The sequence below is a fragment of the Heterocephalus glaber genome, unplaced genomic scaffold, assembly GCF_053883595.1.
Source record: "Heterocephalus glaber isolate CG9 unplaced genomic scaffold, H.glaber_assembly_v1.0 deba00001509, whole genome shotgun sequence".
Taxonomy (NCBI): domain Eukaryota; kingdom Metazoa; phylum Chordata; class Mammalia; order Rodentia; family Bathyergidae; genus Heterocephalus; species Heterocephalus glaber.
Window position 1 is genome coordinate 58,895,628 of NW_028258325.1, and position 19,393 is coordinate 58,915,020.

At 35.8% G+C, this 19,393-nt stretch overlaps 1 protein-coding gene across 3 annotated transcripts in view; it reads left to right on the plus strand.

The window, feature by feature from the left end:
- Window positions 1-19,393, plus strand: part of LOC101711920 (UDP-glucuronosyltransferase 2B17) — a 74,549-nt gene that overhangs the window by 25,450 nt on the left and 29,706 nt on the right. For all 3 annotated transcript variants that reach the window (XM_087187754.1, XM_087187755.1, XM_004871716.4), the window contains one exon: window positions 1-19,393. This exon is cut by the window's left edge and continues 16,388 nt beyond it; it is cut by the window's right edge and continues 29,706 nt beyond it. The gene's annotated coding sequence lies outside the window, so the exon portion shown is untranslated.

Consider the following 19,393-nt stretch of genomic DNA (forward strand, 5'->3'; position numbering starts at 1 on the left):
CTATTCTAGGTATCTTCTTGTTGCAAATAAAGTTTAGGATTGTTTTCTCTAATTCTGTGAGACATATGATTGGTACTTTGATCAGGATTGCATTAAATCTGTATAACAGTATTGGCAGCATGGCCATTTTCACTATATTGTATCTTCCTACCTAAGAACAGAGGATATTTTCCCATTTTTCTGATATCCTTTTTTTTTGGAAACTTGGGGTTCAAAATTTGGATTTTCATTTGAGCTCACTTTGTAGTTCTGATTTGGAAATTCACCACTACAAATTTCCCTTGTGGGACTGCTTTCTTTGGATCACATATTTTCCAGTAAGTTGTATTGTCATTATCATTTAATTGTAGAGATCGTCTAATTTCTTGTTTGACTTCATCCATAACTCATTGATTGAAGAGGGTTGTTCATATGTTTATGAAGTTTTTCTTGTTTTTTTGTTGTTTATTTCCAATTTCATTGCACTATAATCTGATAATGTTCATAGGATAATTTCATTTTTTCCCCATTTACTTAAGCATATTCTATGAGCCAGTATGTTGTCTATTTTGGAGAACATCCTCTGTGTATCTGAGATGAATATGTATTTTGATGTGGGGTGGAACACTTTGTAGAGATGTGCTAAGTCAAATTATTGGAAAATTAGGTTCAGTTGTGATATTTCTTTCTTGATCTTTTTGTCTAGTAGATCTATCTCTTCATGACAGTGGGTATTGAGATCTCCTATTATAATTGTATTAGTACTTCCTTGATTTTTGATGTTTGTTAATATTTGTTTTATGCACTTTTCTCTTCTGGTCTTTGGTGCACTTATATTTATGAATTTTAGCTCTTCTTCTTGAATTTTTCCCTTCATGAGTATGTAGAAACTTTCTTTGTTTCTCTTAATCAGTCTTGGCTTGAAATTCACTTTGTTTCAACTGAAAATTGCTACTCCTGCTTTTTTCTGTGTTTCTGTCACCTGGAGTATTATTTTTACATCCTTCAACTTTCAGCTGATGAATTTCATTTTGAATTAAATGTGTTGCAATATATGGTTGGTTCTTGCTTCTTGATCCCCTCTGCAGACTGTCTTTTGATTAGTGAATTGAAACCATTTATATTCATAGTTATAAATGATATGTATTTACTTATCCTTGTGATGTTATTTTCCTATAGGTGGTTCCCCATTGCCAACTCTGTTTAATTACTTTCTATGCCTGGTGGATACATTCTGTTTGGGTTCATGGTGTTACAGACCTCATTATCTCCTTCGAGAATGTCCTTCAGAATATTTTCAAGAACTGGATTAGTGGTTATGAATTTCTTCAGGTGTTCTTTATCATGGAAGTATCTTATTTCTCCAGCAAATATGAAAGATAGTTTTTCAGGGTACATCAATTTCGGTTGAAGTTTGTTTTCTTGTAGAGGTTGTGATAATTCACTACAGGATATTCTTTACTTGAGAGTTTGTTTTAGAAGTCTGAAGTGATTCTGAAGGGCCTTCCTTTATAGGTAATTGGTTTTTTTGCTCTAGTAGCTTTTAATACTCTCTTTTTGTGTTGATTTTCTGGAATCTTGACTCTTATATGCCTTCACATAGATATTTCTTTTTTTAATTTATATATTAATTGGTACATTTTAGCTATACAATACATGTACATTTATCATTGGGTGTTTGTACCTGAACATGATGTATCTTAGTTCTTATTTTTTTCCCCACTATCTATGCGCCCTTCACCCCATCACCCTTCCCTATTTACATAGACTTTGTTTCCACTTTTTTTTTCCTTTCTCATAATTTTTCCTTTCCTTTCTTCCCTTTCCCCTTCCCCTCCCACCACCCCTGCACCTTTGGACCTTTTCCTATATGGATAGATATTGAGGCCATGCTCTTAAGTGAAATAAATAGGACACACATGTGTAAATACCGAATAGTATCTCTAGTGTGAGAAACTGAAAGTGTATATGGACGAAAATGATTAAAATGAATAATTGATAATTTGAAACATAGATATTTCTGACATTGGATAATTTGAGTTGATTATGCCCTGCTTATCTGCATGTAAAATTCTTTTTCCATGCTTGGAAAAATTTCTGCCACTACTTCTGTGAACAGAATTATGTCATTTGTGTTGTCTTCTACTCTTTCATTTACTCTGATCAATCCCATATTCTTCTTCTTTCTATTCTTTGTTTTCTTCATTGTTATTCTTTTTTCATAGTGATTACATGTATGTTGCGAGAGTTAGGAGAGAATTAAATAAAAATTCACACAAACATTAAATCAGTTTAGGAATCCTTCAGTAATTCATAAAAAATTAGTGTTCAAAAAAAATTTCGTGTTTATCACCAAGGAAATTATTAAAAGCACAAGAACATTACATGAAAATCAGAGGTTGATTACATGAAAATCAGATGATAATAAGATGCTAGTAAATAACACTTTTAATCCACTTAATGCCATGTAGTTGAATCCCTTCATGGCCCAATTTTCATTTCAGATTCCTTGGTGACTCTATTTGTATTCTGAGCCTCTTGATATCTCAGTTGGAATTTTGAGTCCCTTGATGACTCTACTTAACCAGAATTGATCCAGTTGGGTAAATTGTCTCTTGTATTTACTCATAGTAAGCAGGCTAAGAACAAGAATGGCTCTATATTTGTATACTCTGTCTCTTTATGTTTCAAATTCCATTGCTTTGTTATGCTCAGTCATAGGATTTTAAATTATACCCAGCTGGGGAATGGCTGAGTCAAATGGGACCACTAATTCCAGTTCTTTGAGGCATCTCCATGTTGATTTTCACAGGGGTTGCACCAGTCTACACTCCCACCAGCAGTGGAGAAGGGTTCCTTTTTTTTCCACTAGTCCCTCTAGATTTGTTATTGGTTGACTTCATGACAGCAGCAATCCTTTCTGTGGTGAGGTGGAATCACAGAATTGTTTTCCTTTGCATCTCTTGAATAAAGAGGGCTGTTGAACATTTTTTCTTTCTTTCAAAATTAATTTTATTGGTACAATTTTGGTCTACTACGTAAGGACATTCATCATTGGAAATTTGTACCTTTATATAACTTATCTTGATTCTTATTTTTTCCTACTCCCCTACCCTCCCTTTCACCCCTCCACCCCTTCCTATTTACAATATCTTTGTTTCCATTTTCTCATGTTAATTTCATTCCCTTCTTTCCTTTCCCTATTCCTCCCAATCCCCCTTCCCCTTTGTGCCTTTTCTTCCTATTTCATATTACCTATTATATATTTTGACCCATATTTACATGTTAACTTTCTCACACCAGAGAAACTATTTGGTGTTTATATATGTGTCCTATTTATTTCACTTAAGAGTATCGCCTCAGTGTGCATCCATTTATTCTCTAGTTTCTCATTCTTTATGGTTGAGTACCACCCCATTTTATTTAAGAAACCTACATCTTCTTTATCTAGTCCCCAGTTGATGGGCAGTTGGGTTGTTTCTAAGTTTTGGCAATTACAAACTGTGCTACTATGAACATGAATGCACATAAATGGATGTGATATGACTTTTAATTCTTTTGGGAAGATACACATTGGGGAATAACTGGGTCAAATGGGAACTGTCATCCTTCTTCTTTGAGGTAACTCCATACTGATTTTCACAGTGGCTGCAACAGTCTACACTCTCACCAACAGTGGAGAAGAGCTCCTGTTTCCCCACAGCCCTGCCAGCATCATTTATTGATTGATTTCATTATAGCAGCCATTCTTTCTGGTACAAAGTGGAATCTGAACATTGTATTCATTTGCATCTCTTGAATGACCAGTGATCTTGAACATTTATTCATATGTTTATTTGCTATTTCCACTTCTTTGTCTGAGAAATGTTTATTCATTTCAGATGCCCATTTTTGAATTGGGTCTTTAAATTTGGCATGTTTGATTTTTTAAGTTCTTCATATATTCTAGATAGTAGATTTTGTCTGAGGAACAGATGGTAAAATTTTTTCCCCACTTTGTGGGTTGTCTCTTCACTCTTTTGTTGGTTTCTCTTACTGTGCAGAAGCTTTTCAATAAGAAGAGATCTCACTTTTTGAATCTTTGTCCTAGTTCAAATGCAACTGAGATTTTGTTCATGAAATCTTTTCCTACACCAATGTCTTCAAGAGTTCTACACAGCCTCTCTTTCAGTTAGTATAGTGTTTCTGTTTTAATATTTAGATCTTTAATCCATTTCAATTTCAGTTTAGTGAGAAATATAGGTCTAGTTTTAATCTTTGGCAAGTTGAAACACAGTTTTTCCAGCACCATTTATTAAAGAGGCTACCTTTCCTCCAGTAAAAGTATCTGGTTCCTTTGTCAAAGATGAAGTGGTTGACTGTGTCTGGCTTGTTTCTGCATCTCCTAATCAGTTCCACTAAACTTTTGGTCTGTTTCTTTGCCAGTACATCCTGTTTTTAACCCAGTAGCTTTGTAGTACAGCTTCAATTTAGAGATTGTGATTCCCCTACCTTGCCTTTGTTGCCTAGGGTTGCTTTTGTTCTTCTAGGTCTCTTCTTCTTCCAAATGAATTTTTGGATGGTTTTCTCAAATTCTTTGAAGTATCCTGCTTGAATTTCAATTGGGATTGCATTGAAGATATAGAACACTTTTAGAAGTTGGCCATTTTCAGTATATTGTTACTTCATGTCCAGGAGCAAGAAAGTCTTTGCATTTTCTGGCATCATCTTTGATCTTTTTTTCCAGAGTGTTATGGTTTTCAGAGTAGAGATCTTTGATTGTTTTCATTAGGTTGATTACTAGGTATTTCATTGTTTGAATACCATAGTGAAGGGAATTGTTTCTCCAGTTTGTTTTTGGTGAGGCTGTTGTACTTGTACAGGAAAGCTATTGATTATTGTGTGTTGATTTTACCCGAGATCAGGTGAGCTTGGTCGCGGTCAGGGTGGTATGTCTGTAGACAGTGTGTGTTGATTTTATATCCAGCTACTCTACTGAATTTGATTATTAAATCTGCAAAACTTTGCATGGAGTTCTTGGTATCTTCTATATAGAATATCATGTCATCTGCAAATAATGACAATTTGACTTCTTTGTTTTCTATCTTTATTCCTTTCTCTTGTCTATTTTCTGTGGCTAATATTTCCAGAACTATATTGAACAGCAGTGGTGGTAGAGGCATCCTGTTCATGTTCCTGATTTTAGTGAGAAGGATTTCACTTTTTGACCATTTAGAATGATATTGGCTGTTGATTTTTCATAGATGGCTTTTATCAGATTGAGATAGGACTATCTATTCCATTTTTTTCTTGGGACTTTGTCATTAATGTGTGTTGGATTTTATCAAATGCTTTTTCTGCATCTATTTACATGATCATATGGTTTTTGTCTTTGGTTCTATTGATAGAGGGTATTACATTTAATTGATTTGTGTTATATTGAACCATGCCTACATCCCTGGGATGAAGCCCACTTGATCTTCTGCATTCTGCTTCCTAGTATCTAATAAGAATTTTTGAGGGGGTGAAGGGTGTACAGGTAATGGGGAAAAAAGTAAGACCAACGTACATCTTGTACAGGTACAAACACCCAATGATACATGGAAACATGGTGTATACCTAAAAAGTACCAATAAAAGAATTTAAGCCAAAAAAAAAAATTTCGTCTACGTTCATTAGTGAGTTTGGTGTATGGGTTTTTTTTCGTTTTGGTTGGGTCTTTCTCTGCTTTTGGGATGAAGGTGATGCTTGTTTTCAGGAATCAATTTGAGAGTATTGTTTCCCTTTCCATTTCTTTGAAGAGTTTAAAACATATTGGCAATAGTTAATCTCTAAATGTCTTGAATAATTCAGCAGAGACTCCATCAGGCCACGGGCTTTTCTTAGTTGGTAATTTTATATTACATTTTCAATTTCTTTGATTGATATTGCATTGTTTAGAATTTTTAGGTCTTCCTGGTTCAACATTTGTATATATACATATATGACTAATTTTTCTGTGTTTTAAACCTTGTTGGTGTATACATTCTCAAAGTAGGTATTGATGATTCTCTGATTTTCTACAGGGCCCATTGTAACTTCACCCTTTTCATTCATAGTTGTATGGATTCGGGTCTTTTCTTTCCTTTTTTTTTTTGGTAAGGTTAGCTAGGCTTTTGTCAATTTTGTTTATTCTTTTGAAAAACCAACTCTTTCCTTCATTAATTTTTTGTATAATTCTTTTAGTCTCCATTGCATTGATTTCTGCTCTGATATTTATGATTTTCTCCCTTGTATGAACTTTGGGTTTGTCCTACTCACATTCTACACAATTGCGGTTCAGCATCTGGTTCTTTATTTCTGCTTGCACTGTTTTCCTAATGAGTATTCACTGCTGTGAGTTTCCCTTACATGGCTGCTTACATTTTGTCCCATAGAATCCAATATGCTGTACTGACATTGTCATTTAATTGTAGAAACTGTCTTATTTCTTTAATTTCCTCTGTGACCCATTGGTTATTTAGATGTGTTGCTCAATTTCCATGTGTTTTTGAAATTATTGCTGTTTCCTTTGCTATTGATCTCTAATTTAATTGCACTATGGTCTGATATTAAACAGAGGATAACTTCAGTTCATTTGCACTTACTTAAACATGTTCTATGAGTGAGTATGTGGTCCCTTTCGCAGAAAAACCTTTATGAAGCTGAAAAGAAAGTGCACTCTGATTATGTGGAATGGAACACTCTGTACACATCTATTAAGTCCATTTGTTCAAAAATTTGAGTTCTAGTGTTTCATTCTTTGGTCTATTTTATCTATTTGTTTCTAACAATGGTTATTGAGATCCCCCTTCAGTATGGATATACTTAAAAGAACTAGAATTAGAGATCCCATCTGATCCAGCTATTTCCCTACTTAGCATCTTCCCAAAAGAAGTAAAAGCATCATACCATGCCAGAGTATGTGCACCCATGTTCATGTCAGCAAAGTTTGCAATAGCAAAATCTTGGAACCAGCTCAATTGCCCATCAACTGGAGACTGGATAAAGAAAATGTTTTGTTTTTTTTTTTAATAAAATGGAATACTACTCAGCCATAAAGATTGAGAAATAAGGGACATTTATGGTTAAATGGATGTACATTGAGGCCAAACCCTTAAGTTAAATAAATAGGACACAAATGTGTAAATATTGAATAGCTACTTGGGTATGAGAAACTGAAAGTGTGAATAAGGGCCAAAAGGCATAATAGCTATTGCAAAATAGGAAGAAAAGGTCCTTAGGGAAAGGGAAATGCAGAGGGATTGGGGAAAGGAAAGAAGTTAATGGAATTGATATGAGAAAATGAAAAACTGGAATCAAAGTCTTTGTAAATAGGGAGGAATGGAGGGGTTGTAAGGATGCCAGGGGAATGGTGAAAAAATAAGAATCAAGATAGACCATGTAAAGGTACAAATTTCCAATGACAAATGTCATTATATTGTATACCTAAAATGTATCAATAGAATTTATTATAAAAATCCTACAAAAAATTGGAATAGATGGTCTCTACCTCAAACTGATAGAAGCCATCTATGAAAAACCAACAGCCAATATCATACTAAATGGTCAAAAACTGAAATCTCTCACACTAAAATCAGGAACAAGACAAGGATGTCCACTATCACCACTCTTGTTCAATAGAGTTCTGGAAACATTAGCCACAGCAATTAGAAAAGAGAAAGAAATAAAAGGAATAATGATAGGAAATGAAGAAGTCAAATTGTCATTATTTGGAAATAACATGATACTCTATATAGAAGACCCCAAGAGCTCCACCAACAGTCTTCTGGACTTAATAACTAAATTCAGTAAAGTAGCTAGTTACAAGGTCAACACACAAAAAATCAATAGCTTTCCTCTACACAAATGACAAACTCAACGAGGGAGAAATAGCGCAAATAATTCCTTTCACAATAGCATCCAAAAAACTGAAATACTTAGGAATCAACCTCACAAAAGAAATCAAAGACCTCTTCTCTGAAAACTATGGCACTCTGAAAAGAGTGTTTGAAGATGATATCAGAAAATGGACAGACATCACCTGCTCCTGGGTAGGAAGGATTTATATAGTGAAAATGGCCATACTTCCAAAACTGCTATAGAGATTTAATGCAATTCCAATTGAGATCCCAGCAGCATACTTCATGGACCTTGAGAAAACAATCCAAAAATTCATGTGGAGCAAGAAGAGACCCAGAGTAGCAAAAGCAATTCTAGGTAACAGAGACAAGGCAAGGGGTATCACAATCCCCAACCTGCAACTATACTACAAAGCTACTGTGATAAAAACAGCATGGTACTGGCAAAGAAACAGACTTGAGGACCAGTGGAACAGATTAGAAGATGCAGAAACAACGCCAGACACACTCAGCCATCTCATCTTCGATAAAGGAGTCAAATACCCTCACTGGCGGAAAGATAGCCTCTTTAATAAATGGTGCTGGAAAAATTGGGTTTTAACTTGCCAAAGGTTACAACTAGACCTATATCTCTCACCATGCACTAAACTAAACTCGAAATGGATTAAAGATCTAAATATTAAAATAGAAAGTCTGAGCCAGTTGGAACAGAGGTTAGCTAGAACCCTTGAAGACATCCGTGCAGGAAAAGATTTTATGAACAAAACCTCAGTTGCCTGTGAACTAGCACAAGCAATCAACAAGTGGGATCTCTTCTTATTAAAAGGCTTCTGTACAGCAAGAGAAACCACCAGCAGTGTGAAGAGACAACCCACAATGTGGGAAATATTTTTCACCTGCTCTTCCTCAGACAAAGGTCTACTATCTTGAATCTATAAAGAACTTAAAAAGATCAGACCTCCCAAATTTAAAGACCCAATCTGAAAATGGGCATCTGAAATGAACAGACATTTCTCAGACAAAGAAGTAGAAATAGCAAATAAATACATGAAAAAATGTTCAACATCACTGGTCATTCGAGAGATGCAAATGAAAACAATGCTGAGATTCCACTTCACTCCAGAAAGAATGGCTGCTATCATGAAATCAACCAATAACAAATGCTGGCCAGGCTGTGGGGAAAGAGGAACTCAATTGAATTAATTTTTTAAAAAGACAAGTACATGACTCTGAAGCTGGAAAAATAAAATGGTGGCAGAGGGCAGGAGAAAAATAATTGAATTTAAATATGCTATGTATCCGTTCTGATCTTTTACAGTGAATGTAGTTAGTATATCTGCAAAAATAAAATGGGGGTAGAGGGCAGTAGGAAAAGAATTGAATTTAAACATGTTATGTACATGTACTGATCCTTTGCAGTGAATGCATTCATTATTACTAGAAATATGTATACATAAGAGAGAAAATAAAATAAAATTTTCCTTTATTAAAAAAAAAACTGGTAGAGTGTGACATACCTGTAAAAATTATTACCAAACAAAAAGTGGCTCTTTAATTGTACATATATGAATTGTACTTCATCAAAATTCTTACCAAAAATTTTTGAGTCATGACTTTCAAGATTCCCTTTAGGTAATGTAGCTACTGTATCACTAGATATATGTCACAAGACAGTCACCTTGCGTTTGCCACTGTTATTGCATTTTTAAATATTGCTTACATAATACAGGTGCCTGAAACATGCTAGTCATTGAGTCCAAGCTAGCTGAAATTACTTAACCTTAAAAGAGAAATGAAATGATCTTATTAAACCATGTCAACTTTTACATTTGCCTTTTCTATCTGCTATTAGTCCTCATGCTTTTTCCATCCGATATATGTACTTTGATCAGTCCAAGTTATTTTTTAACTTTGGACAATTTTTCCCTAAATATAAGCATGCTTGATGACAGAAGGTAGCACAATTTGAAAAGAAATACTTCGTCTTACCAAGATCTCCCAGAGATGGGTCTCAGCTCTTCTGCTGCTATAATCATGTTTAGAAGCTGTAGAAAGGTTCTAGTATTGCTGATGGAATACAGCAACTGGATTATACAAAGAATGTAGTAGAGGAACTTATCCAGAGGGAACATGAGGTGACAGTTCTGAGACCTTCAAATTCCATTTTTGGTGATGTTAATTCATCAATCTTGAATTAAATTTGAAACATTTACCACATCCACCAATAGTGACCAAGTGGAAGACCTTTACATTCAATGCATCACCAAGGGCATGAATATTGAATCACTAGATACACATTTGGTATATTTTCCAGTGATGGAGACATTCTTAATGGATGTACTGTTATTTCGGGAGAATATTTGTGAGGAAGTGGTTTTAAACAAGAAACTTATGACAAAATTCTAAGAATCAAGATTTGATGTCCTTCTTGGAGTTCCTGTTGCTCCCTGTTGTGAGCTGGTGGCTGAGCTGCTAAAAATACCTTTTGTGTACAGTCTCCATGCCTCTCCCGGCTTCCAACTGGAAAAAGATGGAGGACGGATTATAGTTCTTTCTTCTTATGTACCTGTCAAACTAAGTGGTCAAGGGACTTTTATGGAAATGCTAAAAAAATTATATGCATGTTTTACTTTGATTTGTGGTTTGAAATCTTTAATGAGCAAAAGTGGAATGACCTTTACAGTGAAATTTTAGGTAAGTCATGCTTTTTAAAAAAAATTTATTTTATTGGTATATTTTAGGTATACAATATAATGACATTCGTCATTGGAAATTTGCACATTTACATAATCTCTCTTGGTTCTTATATTTTCTTCCATACCCCGGCCTCCTTTCAACACCTCCATTCCTACCTATTTGCAAAGACTTTGATTCTATTTTTTCATTTTCTCATATTAATTCCATTACCTTATTTCCTTTCCCCAATCTTTCTGACTTCATATTCCCCTTTGGACCTTTTCTTCCTATTTCTCAAAATCTATTATGCCTTTTGGCCCTTATGTACACTTTCAGTTTCTCAAACCAGAGAAACTATTCAATATTTACACATGTGTGTCCTATTTATGTAATTTAAGAGTTTGGCCTCAATGTACATCCATTTAGCCATAAATGCCCATAATTTCTCAGTCTTTATGGCTGAGTAGAATTCCATTTTGTTTTTAAAAGTATTTTCTTTTATCCAGTCTGCACTTGCTGGGCAATTGGGCTGTTTTCAAGCTTTAGCTATTACATACTGTGCTGCTATGTACATGGGTGCACATACATTGCAGTGGCACGATTCTTTTAATTCTTTGTGGAAGATACCCAGCAGGGGAATAGCTGGGTCAAATGGGACCTGTAATCCTAATTCTTTGATGTATCTCCATAGTGATTTCCACAGTGGTTGCAGGAGTCTACATTCCCACCAGCAGTAGAGCAGTGCTCCTCTTCCCCTACAGCCCCACCAGCATTTGTTATTGGTTGATTTCTTGACACTAGCTTTTCGCTCTGGTGTCAGGGGAAATCTAAGTGTCATTTTCATTTTCATCTCTCAAATGACCAGAGATGTTGAACATTTTTCCATGTGTTTATTTGCTATTTCTATTTCTTTGTCTGAGAAATCTCTGGTCATTTCAGATGCATATTTTTGGATTGGGTCTTTAAATTTGGGAGGTCTAAATTTTTTATTTTTTTTTTTTGGTACCAGGGATCGAACTTGGGTCCTTCTGCTGGTGAGGCAGGTGGATCTAATTTTTTAAGTTCTTTATAGATATGAGATAGTAGACATTTGTCTGAGGGACAGCTGGTAAATATTTTTCCCACATGTGGGTGGTCTCCTCACACTGCTACTGGTTTCTCTTGCTGTACAGAAGCTTTTAACTAGAAGAGATCCCACTTATTGTTTGTGTGTGCTAGTTCACAGGCAATTGAGATTTTGTTCATAAAATCTTGTCCTACACAAATGTCTTCAAGAGTTCTTCCTAAACTATCTTCCAGCCAGTTCAGTATTTCTTTTTTTAAATATTTAGATATTTAATCCATTTAGATTTTATTAAAGAGGCTATCTTTCCTCCAGTGAGGGTGTTTGGCTCGTTTATCGAAACTGAGATGTCTGAGTGTGTCTGGACTTGGTTCTGTATCTTCTCATTTCTTCCACTTGGCCTCAGGTCTGTTTCTTTGCCAGTACCGTGCTGCTTTTATCAACATAGCTTTGTAGTATATTTTCCAGTTGTGAGTTGTGGTATTCCCTGCCATGTCTCTGTTACCTAGAATTGCTTTATTTATTCTGAGTCTCTTCTTGTTCCAAATGAATTTTTGGATTGTTTTCTTAACATCTATGAAGTATGCTGCTGGGATTTCAATTGATTTTGCATTAAATCTATATAGCAGTTTTCTAAATATGGCCATTTTCACTATGTTGATCCTTCCTACCCAGGAGCAAGGCATCTCTTTCCATTTTCTGACATCCTCTGCAATCTCTCTGTTCAGGGTGCTATAATTTTCAGAGAAGTTGTCTTTGACTTTTTGTTAGGTTGATTCCTAGATATATTAGTTTTTTGTATGCTATTGTGAATGGAATTTTTTGCCCTATATCTCTCTCAGTGAGTCTGTTGTGTGGGTAGAAGAAAGCTACTGATTTTTGTGTGTTGATCTGGTATCAAGCTAATTTCTGAATTTGGTTATTAATTCGTGAAGACTTTTGGTGTTCTTGGACTCTTCCATATAGAGTATTATGTCATCTGCAAATAATGACAATTTGACTTCGTCATTTCCTATCTTTATTCTTTTTTTCTTTCTCTTTTTAATTGCCATGGCTAATGTTTCCAAAACTATATTGAACAGGAGTTGTGGTAGTGGACATCCTTGTCTATTTTGTGATTTTTGTGTGAAGGATTTCAGTTTTTGATGATTTAGTATGATAATGGCTGTTGGTTTTTCATAGATGGCTTTCATCAGATTGAGCTAGAATCCATTTATTTCAATTTTTTGTAGGCTTTTTATCATAAATGCATGTTTGGTTTTTTCAAATGCTTTTTCTGCATCTATTTAGATGATCATATGATTTTTGTCCTTGGCTCTATTGGTATAGTGTATTACATTGATTGATTTGCATACGTTCAAACATCCCTACATCCATGGGATGAATCTCACTTGGTCAGGTTCAATGATCTCCTTCATGATCTTCTGCATTCTATTTGTCAGTATCTAATTAAGGATTTTTGCATCTATGTTTATCATTGAGATTGGCCTTTATTTCTCTTTTTCAGTTGATTCTTTCTCTGCTTTGGAGAGCAAGGTGATGCCTGCTTCCAGGAATGTATTTGGGAGTACTGCTTCCCTTTCAATTTCATTGAAGATTTTAAGTGGTAGAGCTAGAAATTTCTCTCTAAAAGTCTTGTAAAATTCAGTAGTGAAGCCATCAGTACCTGGGCTCTTTCTTAGTTGGTAAGTTTTTAATCATATATTCAATTTGATTGATATTGGGTTGTTTAGAATTTTTAGGTCTTCTTCGTTCAACTTTGGTAATTCGTATGTATATAAGAATCTGTCCATTTCTTCTGTGCTTTCCATGGTATTGGTGTATTGATTCTAGAAGTAAGTACTGATGATCCTCAAGCTTTCAGCTGGGTCCGTTGAAATTTCATCATTTTCATTCCTAATTGCATGGATTTGGGCCATTTCTTTCCTTTGATAAGTTTGGCTGCGAGTTTTTAAATTTTGTTCATTCTTTCAAAGAACCAACTCTTGGCTTCTTTGTGGTTTTGTGTTGGTCTCTTGGTGTTCATTGCATTGATTTCTGTTCTGATCTTTATAATTTCCTCCCTTGTATGAGGTTTGGCTTTGTCCTGCTCTTCTTTTTCTAGAAGCTTGATATTCATCATCAGGTTATTTAAGTAGGGTTGCTCTCTTTTCCTAATATGTGTATTCACTGCTATGAATTTCCCTCATAAGACTGATTTCGTTGTATCCCATAGATTCCGATATGTTGCATTGTCATTTTCACTTAATTGAAGGAACTGTCTGATTTCTTCTTTAATTTTTGTCTGTAATCCATTAGTTATTCAGAAGTGTGTTGTTCAATTTCCATGTGTTTATGAAATTTTTGTGGTTTCTTTGGCTACTGATCTCCAATTACATCACCCTGTGATTTGGTAATATGCCGGGGATAACTTCATTTCCTTTGGGTTTAACTAAATATGTTCTATGAGTGAGTATGTGTTGTATTTTTTAGAATGACCCATGTGCAGCTGAAAAGAATGTGTGCTCTGATTTTGTGGGGTGGAACACGCTGTAAACATGTTAAGTTCATTTGTTCAAGCATTTTACTGAGTTCTAGTATTTAATTCCTCGGGGGGTTTTTTGGTCCCCGGGATCGAACTCAGGTCCTTGCGCCTGCACAGCAGGCGGTGAAACCACTGAGCTAAATTACCAGCCCTCATTCCTTGTTTTTTGTCTAGTTGTTCTATTTGTGGTAGTGGGGTATTGAGGTCCCCCACTACGATTATATTAGTGCTTCTATGATATTTCATGTTCATTAGTATTTTTTTATATAGTAGGGCACACTAGAGTTTGCTGCATAGATATTTATGATTGTCATCTCTTCATCTTGGATTGTTCCTGTTACGAGGATGTAGTGTTCTTCTTTGTCTCTCTTAATCAGTGTGGGTTTGAAATCCACTTGATCTGCAAAGAGAATAGCTACTCCTGCTATTTTTCAGGTTCCTTTCATATGGAGTATTGTTTTCCACACTTTAACTTTCAGTCTATTAATTGTTTTGAATTAAATGTATTTCTGGTATGCAGCATATTATTGGGTCTTGCTTCTCAACCCATTCTGCCACTCTATTTTTTTTGATTGGTGAATTGAGACCATTAACATTGATGGTTATAAGTGATACATATTGACTTATCATTGTCATGACCTTTTATTTTTTGTTGGAATCTCCCCCTTTACATTTAATTTCCTGTTGCACCTGATGGATTTATTCTGCTGTGCTTCCTGAGGATGTGATCCTTGTTGTCTGTTCCTAAGGTATTATCTAAAATTTTTGGAATTCTGGTTTGGTATTCATGAAGTTCCTAAGGTGCTCTTTGTTATGAAAGTATCTTATTTATCCATCAATTTTGAAAGATGGTTTTGCACGGTACATCAATCTGCATTGGAGGCTTTTGTCCTATAGGTCTTGGAATATGTCACTCCAAGCTCTTCTTGCCTTGATGGTTTGCATTGGGAAGTCTGCTGTGATTGTGATGTGCTTTCCTTTGTATGTGATTTGTTCTTTTCTCTAAATGCTTGTATAACTTTGTTCTTCTGTTGGGTTTCTGGAATCTTCACAATTATATGCCTATGTGTAGTTTTTTTTTTTTGATCAAAGCTATTTGGAGTCCTATATGCCTCATTTATTTTATGTCAAATTATTTTGCCCTGCTTGGGAAGTTTTCTGCCATTACTTCTGTGAACACTTTTTTTTATGCCACCTGCACTCTGTCCTGTTTCTTCATTGACTCCAATCAGTCTTATTTTATTCTTCTTTGCCTCGTCTAGCAGCTGTTGGATTGATTTCTCATGGTCTCCTACAGTTTTAAAGCAATTTTGCTTTCCTGGTCACTAATTGCAAGCTTATATTCTATATCTGAAATTCAGTTGGCTCATTCTGCTGTGTAGCCTTTTAATGGAGTTTTTAATCTCCTGGAAATCTGTTTGCATCTGTTTTATGGATTGCATTTGCTTCCTATGTTGGGATTCCATCATGTTCCTCAGGTCCTCTTTTTTTATTCATGTCTTCTCTAGATTTATTAATCATGTTTTGCACTATGGGCACAATCTCTGCTGTTATGGAGAAATTATTTCTTTTTTCATTTTTTCCAGATCCTCTTTCATTGCTAGTTCATTGAGTCCAGGTGGCTGACTAACAAAGTATTACATCTCATTTCCCTTTTTCATTGCTGTAGGTGATCTGGAATTCTGGTGCTGAGGCTTGTCTATGTGTCTTCGCATTTTAATGGGGGGTGGGGGCTTGCTGCTTGCCCACTCGCAGCTTACCTCCTCTGTGCTGACAGTGGGGCTAAGTTGGCCTTGAAGCCTCCTACTCTGCACTGGGAGCTGCAGCTCATTAACCTGAAGCCTCTTCTTTGCTGAGAGTGGGGGTAGATTCACCCAGAAGTGTCCTACTCTCTAGTGGGAGCTTTGGCACATTGAGCCAGAAGCCTCCTGTGTGCTGGTAGCTGACAGACCTGCTTGTTTTTTTTTAATTGGGAATTGTACCTTTAATTAATGCATCTTGTTTCTTATTTTTTTCCCCATTCCTAGCCCTCCTTTCACACCCTCCACCCTTCCCTATCTACAAAGACTTTATTTTCATTTTTTCCATTTCTCACCATTTTTTCCTTTCCCTTCTTTCCTTTCCCCTGCCCCTCCTACTACCCCTACCCCTTTGGACCTTTTCTTTCTATTTTGCATTATCAATTATTCATTCTAATCATTGGTACATTTTAGGTATACAGTATAATGACATTCATCATTGGAAATTTGCACCTTTACATAGTCTCTCTTGGTCCTTATTTTTCACCCTTGCCCAGCCCTCCCTTCAACCCCTCCATTCCTCCCTATTTACAAAGATGTTGTTCCTATTTTTCCATTTTCTCATATTAATCCCATTCCCTTCTATCCCTTCCCCTAGCCCTCCCACTTCCTTCCCCTTTGCCCCTTTTCTTCTTATTTCACATTACCTATTATATAGTTAGTCCTTCTTTACACTTTCAGTTTCTCACACCAGAGAAACTATTTGGTATTTACACATGTGTGTCCTATTTATTTCACTTAAGAGTATTGCCTCAATGTGCATCCACTTAGCTATAAATGTCTCTAATTTCTCAGTTTTTATGGCTGAATAGTACTCCATTTTATTTAAAAAACACATTTTCTTTATCCAGTCTCCACTTGATGGGCATTTGTGCTGTTTCCAAGCTTTACCTATCACAAACTGTGCTGCTATGAACATGGGTGCACATATATCACTGTGGTATGATTCTTTTAATTCTTTGGGGAAGATCCCCAGCAGTGGAATAGTGGGGTCAAATGGGACTTCCAGTCCTAGTTCTTTGAGGTATCTCCATACTGATTTCCACAGTGGTTGCACCAGTCTACACTCCCACCAGCAGTGGAGCATGGTTCCTCTTTCCCCACAGCCCCACCAGCATTTGTTATTGGTTGATTTCATGATAGCAGCCATTCTTTCTGGAATGAAGTGGAATCTCAGCATTGTTTTCATTTGCCTCTCTCGAATGACCAGTGATGTTGAACATTTTGTCATGTATTTGTTTGCTATTTCTACTTCTTTGTCAGAGAAATGTCTGTTCATTTCAGATGCCCATTTTCGGATTGGGTCTTTAAATTTGGGAGGTCTGATCTTTTTAAGTTCTTTCTAGATTCGAGATAGTAGACCTTTGTCTGAGGAAGAGCAGGTGAAGATTTTTCCCCACATTGTGGGTTGCCTCTTCACATTGCTGGTGGTTTCTCCTGCTGTGCAGAAGCTTTTTAATAAGAAGAGATTCCATTTGTTGATTGTTTGTGCTAGTTCATGGGCAACTGAGGTTTTGTTCATAAAACCTTTTCCTACACCGATGTCTTCAAGAGTTCTACCTAACCTCTCTACCAACTGGTTCAGAGTTTCTACTTTAATATTTAGATCTTTAATCCATTTTGATTTTAGTTTAGTGCATGCTGAGAGATACAGGTCTAGTTTTAATCTTTGGCAAGTTGAAACCCAATTTTTCCAGCACCATTTATTAAAGAGGCTATCTTTCCTCCAATGAGGGTGTTTGGCTCCTTTGTCGAAGATGAGATGACTGAGTGTGTCTGGTGTTGTTTCTGCATCTTCTAATCTGTTCCACTGGTCCTCAAGTCTGTTTCTTTGCCAGTACTCTGCTGTTGTTATCACAGTGGCTTTGTAGTATAGTTGCAGGTTGGGGATTGTGATACCCCCTGCTCCTACCTACGTATGAATTACCAAAGTTGAACGAAGAAGACCTAAAAATTCTGAACAACGCAATATCAACCAATGAATTTGAAAATGTAATTAAAAACTTATCAACTAAGAAAAGCCCGGGCCCTGATGGCTTCACTGCTGAATTCTACAAGACATTTAGAGAGGAACTGCTGCCACTACTGTTTAAACTCTTCAATGAAATTGAAAGGGAAGCAACACTCCCAAATTCATTCCTGGAAGTAAGCATCACCTTGATCGCCACAGCAGAGAAAGACCCAACTGAAAAAGAGAACTATAGGCCAATCTCACTAATGAACATAGATGCAAAAATCCTTAATAAGATACTGGCAAGCAGAATGCAGAAGATCATCAAGAAGATCATACACCCTGATCAAGTGGGATTCATCCCAGGGATGCAGACATGGTTCAATATACGAAAATCAATTAATGTAATACACTATATCAATAGAGCCAACGACAAAAACCATATGAATATCTCCATAGGTGCAGAAAAACCATTTGACAAAATCCAACATGCATTTATGATAAAAACCCTACAAAAATTGGAATAGATGGTCTCTACTTCAAACTGATAGAAACCATCTATGAAAAACCAACAGCCAATATCATACTAAATGGTCAAGAACTGAAATCCTTCAAACTAAAATCAGGAACAAGACAAGGATGTCCACTATACCACTCTTGTTCAATATAGTTCTGGAAACATTAGCCATAGCAATTAGAGAAGAGAAAGAAATAAAAGGAATAAAGATAGGTAATGAAGAAGTCAAATTGTCATTATTTGCAGATGACATGATACTCTATATAGAAGACCCCAAGAACTCCACCAAAAGTCTTCTAGACTTAATAACCAAATTCAGGCAAGTAGCTGGTTACCAGGTCAACACACAAAAATCAATAGCTTTCCTCTACACGAATGACAGACTCACTGAGAGAGAAATAGGGCAAATAATTCCCTTCACAATAGCATCCATAAAGCTGAAATACCTAGGAATCATCCTAAAGAAAGAAATCAAAGACCTCTTCTCTGAAAACTATGGCACTCTGAAAAGAGAGATTGAAGATGATATCAGAAAATGGACAGACATCCCCTGCTCCTGGGTAGGAAGGATTAATATAGTGAAAATGGCCACACTTCCAAAACTGCTATATAGATTTAATGCAATTCCAATTGAGATCCCAGCAGCATACTTCATAGACCTCGAGAAAAAAATCCAAAAATTCATTTGGAGCAAGAAGAGACCCAGAATATCAAAAACAATTCTAGGTAACAGAGACCTGCTTGTTTTTTAAAGAGTAAAAAAAAAATTTTAAGGGCAAGGAAACTTCTGTCTAAGAGACAGAAAGGGAACTGGAACATGCCTTGCCCATTAAGTCATGGTTTTAGCTAGCAGATTGAGGACTTTAGTACCTTTTGCATTTGCAAGTGAGCTTGGATGAATGTAAACAGAGGATTTTTTCTTTTATAAGTACCTGATGAAGTGAAAAGTAAAATTATTTGTCAGTCCAACAGATATAAAAGGAATGTTTACATTATGTGATCATACAGAAAGCATTTCCCTGTGA